This window comes from Symsagittifera roscoffensis, chromosome 7 (assembly GCF_963678635.1).
Source record: "Symsagittifera roscoffensis chromosome 7, txSymRosc1.1, whole genome shotgun sequence".
Classification (NCBI taxonomy): Eukaryota; Metazoa; Xenacoelomorpha; order Acoela; family Convolutidae; genus Symsagittifera; species Symsagittifera roscoffensis.
Genome location: NC_087068.1, coordinates 20,168,042 through 20,180,550, shown reverse-complemented (window position 1 = coordinate 20,180,550; position 12,509 = coordinate 20,168,042). Strand labels below are relative to the sequence as shown.

The window sequence follows — 12,509 nt, the reverse complement described above, 5'->3', positions numbered from 1 at the left end:
AAAATGAGATAAATAATGGTTTTTTGTTGGAACTAATTAGGTGTTTTTGGCAATTTATGTATCGCGGATGGCTTGCTGCAGAGAAACAGACAGAGACATCATCGTGTGAACGATAGTGTCGCACGCCGCAGTGTCTCTGCTTCAAACGTCGGTTGGGCTCGATGTGTCATCCTCCGAGCTGAATAAATTATTTGAGTTTGAATCTTAGAGTTTCTGTACGTTTCCCGCATCCAGTTTCAACTCTTAGTAATCGAGATTATATTATGATTTTAGCACCAGTCTTTCTCAAATTGAGAACAAAATATTTTTTATTTGTCTTCGATGTTGAATCTGACTAGCTTATATATCTGACTTGCATAGAGGTTGATTTCTGTGAAAAATCGTTTTTAGGAGTTTTCGAATCAATTCAAAATTAGAAAAAAATTTTTTATTTCTTCTCGATTATAGTTGTTTCAAAATGCACGTTCCAATTTTTTAAACACCTAACTATGAGCAAAATGTTTTAGTTTCATGAAATATTCGAAAGATTTCATTTAATAAGAATAGATTTCTATGAAACTTTTGTTTCGGGGTGAAATTTTGTGTTCAGATGAACCAAAGTGTGACAAGACATATCATTTTAGAGATTTTTTACAGAAAATATTAACCCATAGGGTATAGTTGAAATATGCGTTTGATGTGACAAAGTTTTGGAAAAAAATATGTGAGAACAATCAATTAAAATCGATTGTAATCAATTAAAAGAGTTTTTGTATGAACTATAATCTTTTATAACTGATTATAAGAGATTATAATCTATTGGAAAATATCACAAACAAAATTGTTCCTAAATCTTCTAACCATCTAATTTTGGTAATTATGACCAATTATAATTGTCAAGAACTCAACATACTAATCCGTGACTTCTTAAGCCTAAACTTGGATTCGGGTTCTACAAGATTTTTTTTCTTATCGAATTAGCCGCGGACGATTTTTAAAAAAACACCGACTGTATTAGATCGAAAAGTAACTTTAGTCGACCCAGCTACTAAAGTGACAGAAAATTTGTTCTTTCCGATTGTTTCCGTTCAAAAGTTCAGCTAACGCTTTGTGATCAGTCTGTCCTAACGTGGCGAAAATTTGATGTAAAAACCGGAAAAAAAACGTGGAAAAACTCTTGACTTCATTAGCAAGTTGTCCTAATATCGCGCTGAGTGAATTCTACAATTTCGGTGGTAAGTCAATAAATCGATTTATCAGCAACACGAAAAACCAAAAATTAAACTACCTGACCAGTAAACCATAAATGTCAAAAAAATGTTAAGTGAACCATTTTTTTGACTAATACTTATAAGACGGCAACAAATTTGATTCAAATCAATCCAATCAATTTGAATATCAATAGCATCAGAAAAAAATGTGTTTTTGCGTCTTTTATTATTTTATTTATTGGATTAATATGACTCCAATACTCGTCAAAAATAAAACCTTTTTTACAAATTTTGTTGATTTTTCAGGGCTGGAACTGCAACTTTATGAGAGGGGTTGTTTCTTCCAAATTGACGCCTTCTGTTACTATTCAGCTCTTCCGCTTTTATTTGCAGAGCTAACAAACTACGATCGACTATTTGAAATGCCGGGTTGGTACGATAAAGCTACGGTGCGCCATAGATGTATTTTTCTATTCTAAATACACACTGAAATTAGCCATGAAACCAAATCTCAAATTAAAGGGATAATGATAGCCTTTAAACTTGCTCCTCAACAAGAAGATAGACAAATAATGATAGCTTAGCGTAGATTGACTGTAGATTGCCAATTTAGCCACTTGAGGTAATTAACGCTAAAAATATTTCGTGTTATGAACGCGTAAGTTTGATTGAATCCGTCTTACAAATACTTCCATAATGAATTAACTATAGCCGGTTGCTGAGCAAATAGCAGTTAAGGTTCCGACCATACTCTTGAAAAATACATAAGAAAATTTTTCCATGGATTTTTTTCAAAAGAGTGTTTTTTTTGTGCGTAGTGTGATAAAAAAATCTGAAGAAACCTGAAAATTAGGCATAAATCACAGTCACACTAAAGTAGGCAAATGGGGCAAATATTTTAATTGAAAAAAAAAACACGAGAAAAAAAAAGAAAAAAAAATGTTCTTAAATTTTTTTTTCAATGTTTTTGCAGAAGTTTTTTTGACATTTTAAAAATCTTTTTTCAAAAGATGGTGATGAAAAAACTTCAAAAAAATGTGCTAAAGCTAAGCTTAAGTTTTCTAAGCGTATCTTTCAAAAATAAGCCTGCTCGCTTCCTTTTATTGCTCGAAGTTTTGCTTTTTTGATCAAAACTAAAACTCGACACTGGGAAATCTTTTGCTCAAATCAGTGCTAAAAAGGACTTTAAGATAATTTATTACTCCTTTCGTCAAGATGATTATTTTTAGTACATGATTTAGGTTGAAAACCAAATCAGCCTGCAGGCTCGCTTCACTCGCTCGAAAACAGACGATAAATCTAAAATTTCGAGCCTGTCTTTTTCGTCACTGGGAAAAAATTTTTCATAAAATTTTATAAATCGTTTAAATCAAGAATGAAAGTGCTTTTAAATGATATATCACTCAGCCCAATCCGGTGATTATTTGGGGTACAATTATATAGAGTTCAACTTTGAGCGAATTTATAGAGCTTAAATTTTTAGTAATTACAATAATAACTTTTAAGAAAAAAAAACGTTTTAAGAGCAAATATATAGAGCTTAAAAGGCTATTTCATTGATACAAGTAGACAATCGGAACAACATTCAAAGCTTCGATATGACACGAGCAGTTTTGTGTTATTTTATCTACGTGAAATTCGCTCAAACAAATAGCGGAATTTTTCCGAAAATTGAGTTTTTTTTCGGTGTTTGACTTGTAAAGCTCAAATTTTTGAGTGAAGTGTATCAAACATAACATAAAGCACGCTCAAAAGCCGACTAGTTCGCGTTGAGAATTTTCGAAAAATCTTATTTTTAGTTAAGTTAAGTTCCGAGTTTACTAAAATAATCATTAAGAGTATCTTAAAAACTGTATAATTTCTATTTTTCAACCTTAATTAAAATCTCTGAGCACCAGGGTTCCATTTAGTTGGTATGCCAACGTGACGAAAAGTCAGTTTGCCTAAAACAGAGTATTCTTTGATTTAATTGGCTGCATCATCCTTTCATCCTTGCATCCAGCGCTTAAGCATTGCCGCCTGTGAAAAACTTTGTAGTCTTTCGCTGCTGGCTGTTTTGCTGCTCTAGTCTCACTTTTGTTACATTAGACAAATTTTGATAAATATGAAGTGTGACAAGTTCTATATTGCACCCTAGAATGAGTTTTTTATTCCCTTATTACCTTTGTTAGTTGTTAGTGCTCTAAAGTTATAATATAACCTCAGATGACAAAAAAAAACAATTTTTCCGCCTTTTCTGCAACTGAAATGTCGGCACGTTGGACTTTCGCTTCTATGTCGACCCAAAACAAATTACTCTATAGTTATTTTTTTATCACTGAATGCTTTTTTTACTAGAAAAACAGGGTTAGCGTTGAGCCCAAAAAAATGTGGTATGAAAAAAAATTTGCGACCATATCGAAAATTATTTTCGCGATTCGGACTAAATCAAAAAAAATTTGGCAAGTCCACATAAGTTGGTTATTGATCGACCGATGAAAATTACTACTCAGCGTTTTTTATTTTATTAACCTGGAAAAAGTTCGCTTTGTTTGAATTATTTAATTAAAATCAACCAAACTAAATAAACTTTAATAGGCAACAAATGTCCTTGGGCAACAATAGGCAACAAGTGATGGAAAATTTAAAAAGCAACATATGTCGTACCGTACAGGAGATATTATTGATTGAGTTATCCGCCCCTGCAAAAAGTTCGTCTCGTTTTAGTTTAGTTGAAATTAACAAAAATGTGGAGAAAACTTTAATAGGCAACAAATGTCGTACCACGATAATATTAATTAAAATATCCACACCTTGATTAAAGTTTATTATTTGGCCGAGTAGTTCGTTTTCATCTAACTTCATTGTAAGTAATATAAAAAAATAAAACTGATATAAATTTTTCGGTGGTAACGTCTCGAGTTGTCCTGCGTACAAATGCTGAGCAAAACTTACAAGTTGACAAGTACTTGCGGTTCGATATGGTTCAGGACCATTGTAGTCCAAAATTGAATCTCCAACAGACCCTCTTGACAATTAACTCGCAACCCCTCATCTCTATTTTCGTCTGCTCAAATGGGTTTATTTCTGTTTTGAACCGGATGATTTCTTCCAGTTGAACCAGACGTTTATTGTTGCAACTTGGATCGTCTCAATGCGAAAACCAGTGTCAAAGAGTCAAATACCATTGAAAAATCAGACCTGGGAAATCTGCATTGGGAAATCTACATCCAGCGAAAAAGGTCACTGGATGTACTATTTGCAATCATGGAACGCTGATTTTTCACCTAGCTATGCCATAATGGTGAGGCACGACGAAAGCACAATTCAGAATCGAATATACACAACTTTTTTCACGACCCAAACTACAATGGAACAGGAATAGCAAGGAACTATGTTGTCATATACTACGTGTACATCAAATATATACGGGACGCTGAAACTGGCCAATATGGAAGATACGGGTTCAATGGACCCAACAACAGTTAGTCATTTTGGTAAAACTTGAATTATTTTGATTATTTTTCCATTTTTTAAAAGGCTTACAACAAAAAGTTACTCAATTTCAATGCTTATTTCAGTCTTTCTCTGGTTTTGTAGAAGTTGAGATGATAGATTTCCAAATTGTTAGTTTCTTCTTTCCAGGTCCTAATTTCGAGATGCCCGGATCAGGAACTGCGCAAAGTGCAGCTGTAATTCAGAATAGAGCCACAAATCATTCTTTAAACAATGGAGCAGGACAACATGGACAACTTTGGATAACAGAATTGAGCAACGATGCATCGAACAATTTGATCATCAGAGGTCTCGGCTTCGATCCAATAACATCTCCTCCGACCACTACTACTACAACCACGACAACAGCAAAAACACCGAAAACCACCACAACAATTCCGACAACCACCACGGCAACTCCGAAAACCACCACAACAATTCCGACAACCACAACGACAACCCCGACAACCACCACGACGACGACAACTCCTACAACCACGACGACAGCTCCGAAAACCACTACAACAATTCCGACAACCACAACGACAACCCCGACAACCACCACAAAAAATCCGCCAACACTCACGACAAAATCCGACAACCACCACGACAACTCCGACAACAACCACGGCAAGTCAACCAACTACAAAGACAGCTCCGCCAACTTCTATTCTACAACAACTTCGGCTATCACCACGACATCAACAACTGAACTGAATGATTCCTCAAATAATGGAGCCACGACAACCACCGAGAGTTCTGGCATCAAAAAGACTGTAACTGGCTTCTGGGAGGAATTGACTCAAAATCCGATCAAAAAAATAATTTATTTTCGAAAATGGTTGATGCTTATTTTCCCAGGGTAAGGTCTTATTAGTTAGTGAAATGTAATATTAGAAAAACAAATTGTTGTAATATATTATCAATTTTGAACTTCTAATTACCTTTCACAAGTGGAAAGCGCATGCATGTTTTAATTAAAAATCAAATTAATTCAATCAATATTGGTGTTAAATTTGTTTTTTTTTGTCAGATTAGCTATTCGATTCAAGTAGAAGTATCGTCGAAGTTTCATTAATTTGATCTGCTTCAAAGCCATTTTTTCAATCTATTCTTATGAAATCGATATGGTGTTCCAAACTCTAAAATAATCCAAAAAACTTATCCAGTAAAAAGTTGTTTTGTAACAGAATAAATTAGTAGAAACTGCAGTATTTGGGCGCAGTTTTTGAAGGTTTTACCAAAGTTTGTCTTTTTTATGAACTCAATTGAAATCATAAAAGCTTTCAAACGAAGTGAACGAATGTCATTATTGTTCGAGTGACCGTTTGAGCTTATTGGATGTCAATAATCTGATGTTGACTATGATGTAGTTGGAACTTTTATCAAATGAGTAATGCGGAAGCGACTGTCCGGCCTACTCCATTTCTAAACCTAAGCTGAACCACCAAACTGAGTTAGGACCGAAGTGTAACTCATAGAGTAATTTCGGATAGGGTACACCGTCTGCTCGTCACGCTATCTTATTTTCGGCCGGATAGATTCGTGCAACTTCTTAGTCTAATACCGATCCTAATCTTACTCTTATACTATCTAGTCTCAGGTTGTTTAACTAGTCTCTGCTAGGCTCAATAGATCTAGGGTATACTGGTTTATTGCGGCTGCTGAAGTGCTCGGGAGAGTCCAACTAATTTCTAAGTTAAATTCAAATCTCTCTGGTGCTGAAATTACAAGTAACTTCAGCACTTACAAATAAGTGGGTTGCTAGTTAGATGGATCATGATTGGTTAATATTAAATACTTTACATTGGTAAAACATTTAATTTATCCAATCATAAAATGTAGTTTAGATCAGGTTCCACCCATCCGGGTTTTACAGAGTTTTTTAGAATAGTTCTTCTGCAATTCGAAGGATGGATGATGGACGTTTGTTTGTGGCGAACATCATAATTTTCTTCCGTTTCCTCTTTTGTTAGGGAAGTTCCAGGAAGCTGGAGTTAGAGACATAAGACGTTGTGTCTTCTAGTGAAAACGACTACGTCTTTGCAACAAACTCAAATCTGATTTCAGAATGGTTTGCTATGTCAGGTTTTTCTGTTCTGCGTGGAGAACTTCTTTTGTGTATGATCTAGTTTGGGAATGGCGTGGAGATTGTGCGTGGAGGGGATGCCTGGTTACTCGGATCTGTACGTATACTTGAACATCGAGGTGGTCATTGGTCTAATTCAATGAAGTCCTTTTCTGCGAGGTCAAGTCGTACTCTAAATCCTTTGAGTTGTGATTGTGAGCGGCATATCGATTGTAGTTGGTCATTCTCTCTCGAGTGTAGTGGGGTCGTCTTGTCTTTTGATGTTCGTCCTTGGTGTTGTATTCTGATCTATATATTGCATCATGTGATTTTACATTTTATAAAACTTTTATTAGTTTAATATTTTTTAATAATGATTTTAGTTAGTTGTTTTCACAAAAGCTTTTTGTTTTAGTTCGGTTATTTTGAAGAGTTACTCACACTTGAGTAGCTCTTATTAAAAATAGTGGTGTGGTCACAAAGCGTGGATGTAGCGCGGTGGGTTAGGCCGGCTATAGAGCATGCTCAGGACGTCCTTCCTGGTGGGTTAGGCCAGGAGTGGGAGTATGATTTCATGCGGTTTTTGTGAGGGGTCCTGTTATGTGACAACGTTTTATGTTGAGTTTGTTGTGGTCTTACTTATGTTTTGTTGGTTGTGTCCTTTTTTCAAAAATCAAATTGTTTGTGGTATGGGTTTGTCTTTCGACTTTTTTGTGTTTTATTATTTCTTTCTTAGACTTTATAATAGTCTTCAAAAGAATAAATTATCCAGTTTTAAACTGGGTTAATCCGGTTTGGGTACCGTTGGTTTCCTTTTCTTAGTCATGCTGTTATTCTATGATTTGTGGTATTTAGTAAGCTGCGTTGGTTAGTTTTGTTTAGTATATGATTCCTTTCCAACCGGGTTAAAGGAAAGTTTGAAACATGTTATTATATGTTAGAGTTGTTGAGTGTGAAAACTTGAAACTGAAATTCATTATTTTAAACAATTCTTCGTGGGCGAGCTGTGCGAGTGTGGATAGAATTTCTGTGCGAATGAATGAAAATATCAAAAGGTTAGTACTGCATTTGCATTTATTTAATTTACTACATAGAATTTAGAAATTTACTGCTAGTCATGGGGGAATATTAAGATACAAATTTTCATCATAATTAGATTTACTGCTTGTGGGGGAAAATTTTAGAAATGAATTTACTGCATTGGTATGAAATTTATAAATTTATAAGTGTAAGAGATTAATAGAATTTTTGAAATCTGTTTGATGAAATTTGCGATTTTTATTTGTCTTTTGTGGTTTTTGTAGATGATCGTCGGATGAAGGCTAAAAATCTAAAGAAAACATGAATAAAGTATGGTGAGTTTTTTAATATTTTAATTAGTTAGTTTTATTCATTTAATTCATACTTACCTGTTAGTCGTCGGGGAAAAAACCGTGGGGGAAGATGTCGTGAATTAGTTCTGAAGTTGTTAGTAGTTTAGCTAAGATGCGGATGATATTTTTAGTCTGAAGCAGTGGCCAAAGCAATTGAAGTGCCTTAATAGTGGTTAGTTCTTCAGTGCCAACTGCAAACTCATAAGGTGTGTTCTGGATTAGATTATATAATTTGTGATTGAATTTAGTGTTGTGGATGAATTCTAAAATTGGGATTTCTATGGGTTGTACAAACTCGTGCGGGATAAGGAAGGGTCGGGATTCTTCGGCGTTGAAGGTCTTGGTAATGGGACAGAAGATGTACATTTGGGTTATGGGGTCATAATTACGAAGAATACCATGGAGGTTAGTGTCTTTAATACAATATGTGAAATTTAGGAAAAATGGTGAAGTGTATTTAGAATTTATGAATTGAAAACGATGGTGTGGTTGTCTAGAGGGTGTGTGTAGGTCAAAGTGATTTTGGATGAAACGATAATAACTATATGTGTGGGTTTGTTTAGTGCGCAACATAATATCGTGTGAGCAGTGTAAATCTCTTTCGTGTGGTGCAAGGAAATGAAAGGTTAGTGAAAATATTTGGAAGCGTTCTTTAAAACTTTCGTATGCTTGTGTGTCTGTTAGTGCTTCTGAAATAATGTGATCAAACTTTCGGTCGAAGATGTTTAGTGTGAATGTATATGGTGTCTTGATGAAAAATTTCTCGGTAATTTGTGGATTAGCGAAGCGATCGTCGTCTAAGAATTGATCTTGGTTAGCTCTGATGATGTTGTGATCATAGTATTCGAGTGTATATTCGTTAGCTCTAGGTGCAGTGTGTGTTTTTAGTGATTTTTTATATCCAACGTAAGTAAATTGTCTAGCGGTTAGTGGTGTAGTGAGTCGATATAGCATGTCCGTATTTCGCTCTATATCGATGTGAGTGTTAGATAAAGGTAAGCAAAGAGGGTTAGTGAAATGATAATATGAGGTCCAAGAGAGAGTAGGCATTAAAACGTATTCATCTACGAAGTTGCGTGTTTCGTTAGTGTCGTGGGGGGTGTTTAAGGTGTATTGTGGGAATGAGGGTAAGGTGATGGCTAAAAATTCTTTTGTGTTAGTATGCTTGGGGTGGTTGATGTATTCACGGGCTGTTCCTGGTTTTGCTGGGAAAGGATGGTTGGGGAACTTTCTTTTAAAAGTGCGGTAAGCTCTATTAGTGTTGAGTGAAGATTCAGTTGATGTGGATGATGGTGCTAGTGATTCAGTATAAGTTGAAGAGGGTGTAGGGGTAGGGGGGTTGGATGAATTTATTGTGGAGGAGATTTGGTTTATGGTTGGGGTATTAAGGTGGTAGGGTTGTTGTTGAAGGGTAATAAAATTATCTAGCTCTGGGGAGATTCGGGGGGTGTCTGGAGAATGAGATGATTGGTCAGAATGGTATGAGGAATAGGTTGGGGTAACTTGGGAAGCATAAGAGGGTGTGGGAGTAATTGGGTCAGGGTTATTGGATAATATGGGTTGAAAAGGGGGTTGAGAAAAATTAGAAGAGTTATGAAAATTATTGGATGGGGATGGTTCTGAGTCGGCGAATTCATCGGGGGTTTCAATATTCGGGTTATTTAGCTGTGAGATGGAGTATAAAACTGAGATGTGTGAATTAGTGTCGGAATTCATGCCTGATGTTACATTACTAGATGGAAAATCGGGTGGCGGAAAAGCAAAAAGTGGTATTATTGGGATTGGAGAGGTAAGATTGGTTGGGTGGGAATTTGATCGGTGTAGTGATCCAAGTTGGCGGCTCATCGTGGGCTAAAAAAATGATTATTTTGAGACTGAAAAGCGGTGGTATGGGGTTGTTCAATAATTTGTTCATAAGTATTATCATCTTGTGACTGGTGTGTCATTATATGTTGAATGGGACTTTGTGATGTGGTGAGTCGAAAATTTGGATTATGTGTGATGGCTAAGTTTCGAAAATTTCGTGGGACTAGGGATAGTGGATGGTTATTTGGTAGGGCTGGTAATTGTGGTGCCGTTGGCGTTATGTCTACATTGTTATGTTCTTCGTCGTATGTATTTTGTCGTGTTGTTATTTTTGTGTTATATTCTTTTATTTGTGCGTCTAAAAGAATTTTGTTTATAGATGTAGAAAAGATTCCAAAAAATCCTGCAAATAGTATGCGTGCTACACTTGCTTGTCTGTTTACTTGTGTGTGTATAGCACATGTGTTGTAGATTCCTTTTAAAAGTGAGAAAAGAAATCCAATAAAGTTAAACATTGCGTATAAAATAGTCAATTTTTCTAAGATGTAGTAGGGCCATCCTAGAAAATCGAGGATCTCATTTTTGAGTGTAACAAAGCTAAAAATGTTAATTGGTGATATATCTTGGGGACGGTATTTTTCACCGTTTAGATATATGTAATCTTTAATGTCCTTAAAATATCCGCTATAGTCTTGCGTGTAGATATCGGCAAATCCTGCGGTTTCTGCAAGTTTGCGTAAATTTTGGTCTATTGATTGTCTTTGTATAGTGTCCATTTGTGTTAATAATTCTTGAAATTGTTGTGTTCTAATGTGATGTTGAATATCTGATTTTGAATAGATTCCTATTGATTGTAAGTCTATATTTGGGTTTCGAGCAATAGCGCGAATGCTTTCTGGTGAAAATTTTTTGAGTGATTGCATTAATGTGGGATATGGAGTGAGAAGATAATATTTATTTTCATCAGGGTTTAGTTGTACTACATTGTGGCTGTTTTCTGATCCACATGGGACTGCGGTATCCCAGAAATAGGTTCTTCGTGAAAGTGTATCCACGAAATGTACTTTATTCTTATAAAAGATAGGGATTCTTTTATAACATCGTTTATCTTCAAAAACGTATAGTGGTGATACTTTTTTAGTACAAGTATAAAACCATAAGATGTTTCCTTCATAGTCTAAAAAATTTGATCTATTTCCAGATAATAAGTATCCTGCATAGGGTATTTTTAATACTGCTAGTGCAAGTGATTGTAATATTTGTGTTCGTTCTAATTCGCATAGGTGGTGTAGTGTTTCTAATTCGGAGAGTGACATTTCTTGAAAAATTCGGCTAATTGTATAATCTAGTTTCATATCTAAATGAATATCATAGTGGATATTACCGAAATATGTAGTATTCATTAGTGACAATTCTTGTAAGCGTGTGCTTCTGGTGTCATGGGGTTTTAGATGTCCACCAGGTTGTCCGTTGCTTTTTTCAAAATTAACTGGTATATAGGATGTTCCTTCGTTTAAAGGATGACCTGTGGCATATGGGTCGATTTTTATTTTTCCAGTGGTCATGTCGAATCCTTTTTCGTATTCAACTAATATTTCAGAGTATTGTGTTCTGTGAAGTGGATTCCTGTATTTACATGCAAGTTCTGTTTCTTGATATATTTGAAAACGTGTCAATTTGTTTTCTATATTGTGTATGTTTCTAAAATTAGTACTTTGTTTTCGTGATGGATGGACTTGTTCATATGGAATTGATTGTATAAAATATTTTTCGTGAAATTTTATCATACGAGCGTGTATTTTTGCTACTTGAAATGTTGTACATGTATCTTCGGGGAACCAAACAATTGTTGCTTGTGTTCTCGTTGTAGGGTCGCAATAACCTTGATCATTTTTACAAGGTAATCGGATTCCTTGATAGATCATTGTATTATCTGATAAATCTCGTGTTAGTTGTATTTTTTCGAGTTGTATTTTCCAATCGAAAAACATTATTTCTTGGTATCCTTTATTTTTTGTGTCTGCTTTGCAGTTTGATGGGTCATTTATACCAATGTGTGGTATCCAATGTTTATCGTGTAGGTCATAGGTTAATCGTCCGTGTGCGCCGTTATACGGGTATTTTTCGTCTAGTTTTATATGTCCTTGGTGTCTTTCAAGTTGTGATTGATGTACAGAGTCTGGAAAAACTTGAAAATTAACTAACTTTCTTTGGGAGTTTTTATTTTGTGTGATGTTTAGTCTTAGTAATTCATTTTTACAATCGTCGGGATTGAGATGTAAAAGACGTTCTATATTACTTTGATAGAATGATTCGTGGTCAAGTCGGTTTTTGTTTCCATTCGAGACTTGTGAACAATGTACTTTCTTTTCGGAAAATGTTGCTGTGAATTTATAACCTGTAACTGTTGTTGCTCGGGCTTTTGAATAGAGTGTTGCTATTACATCTGTGGTTTCTATAGCTTGTGGTTCTGTTTCACATTGTGATACTTGATTTATTGCATATTTATGTAGTGTTTTTTGTTCATTTTCTTCACAGTCGTAATGTGTTACTAGTAAATCTTGTGGTCCTGTACGAGGAGAAGGGTTTATGTTTTGA

General features: G+C 35.1%; 1 protein-coding gene across 2 annotated transcripts in view; it reads right to left on the bottom strand.

Moving 5' to 3' along the window:
- LOC134851834 (protein scribble homolog) overlaps positions 1-12,509 on the bottom strand; it is a 363,789-nt gene that overhangs the window by 246,024 nt on the left and 105,256 nt on the right. The gene's annotated exons all lie outside the window — the stretch shown is intronic.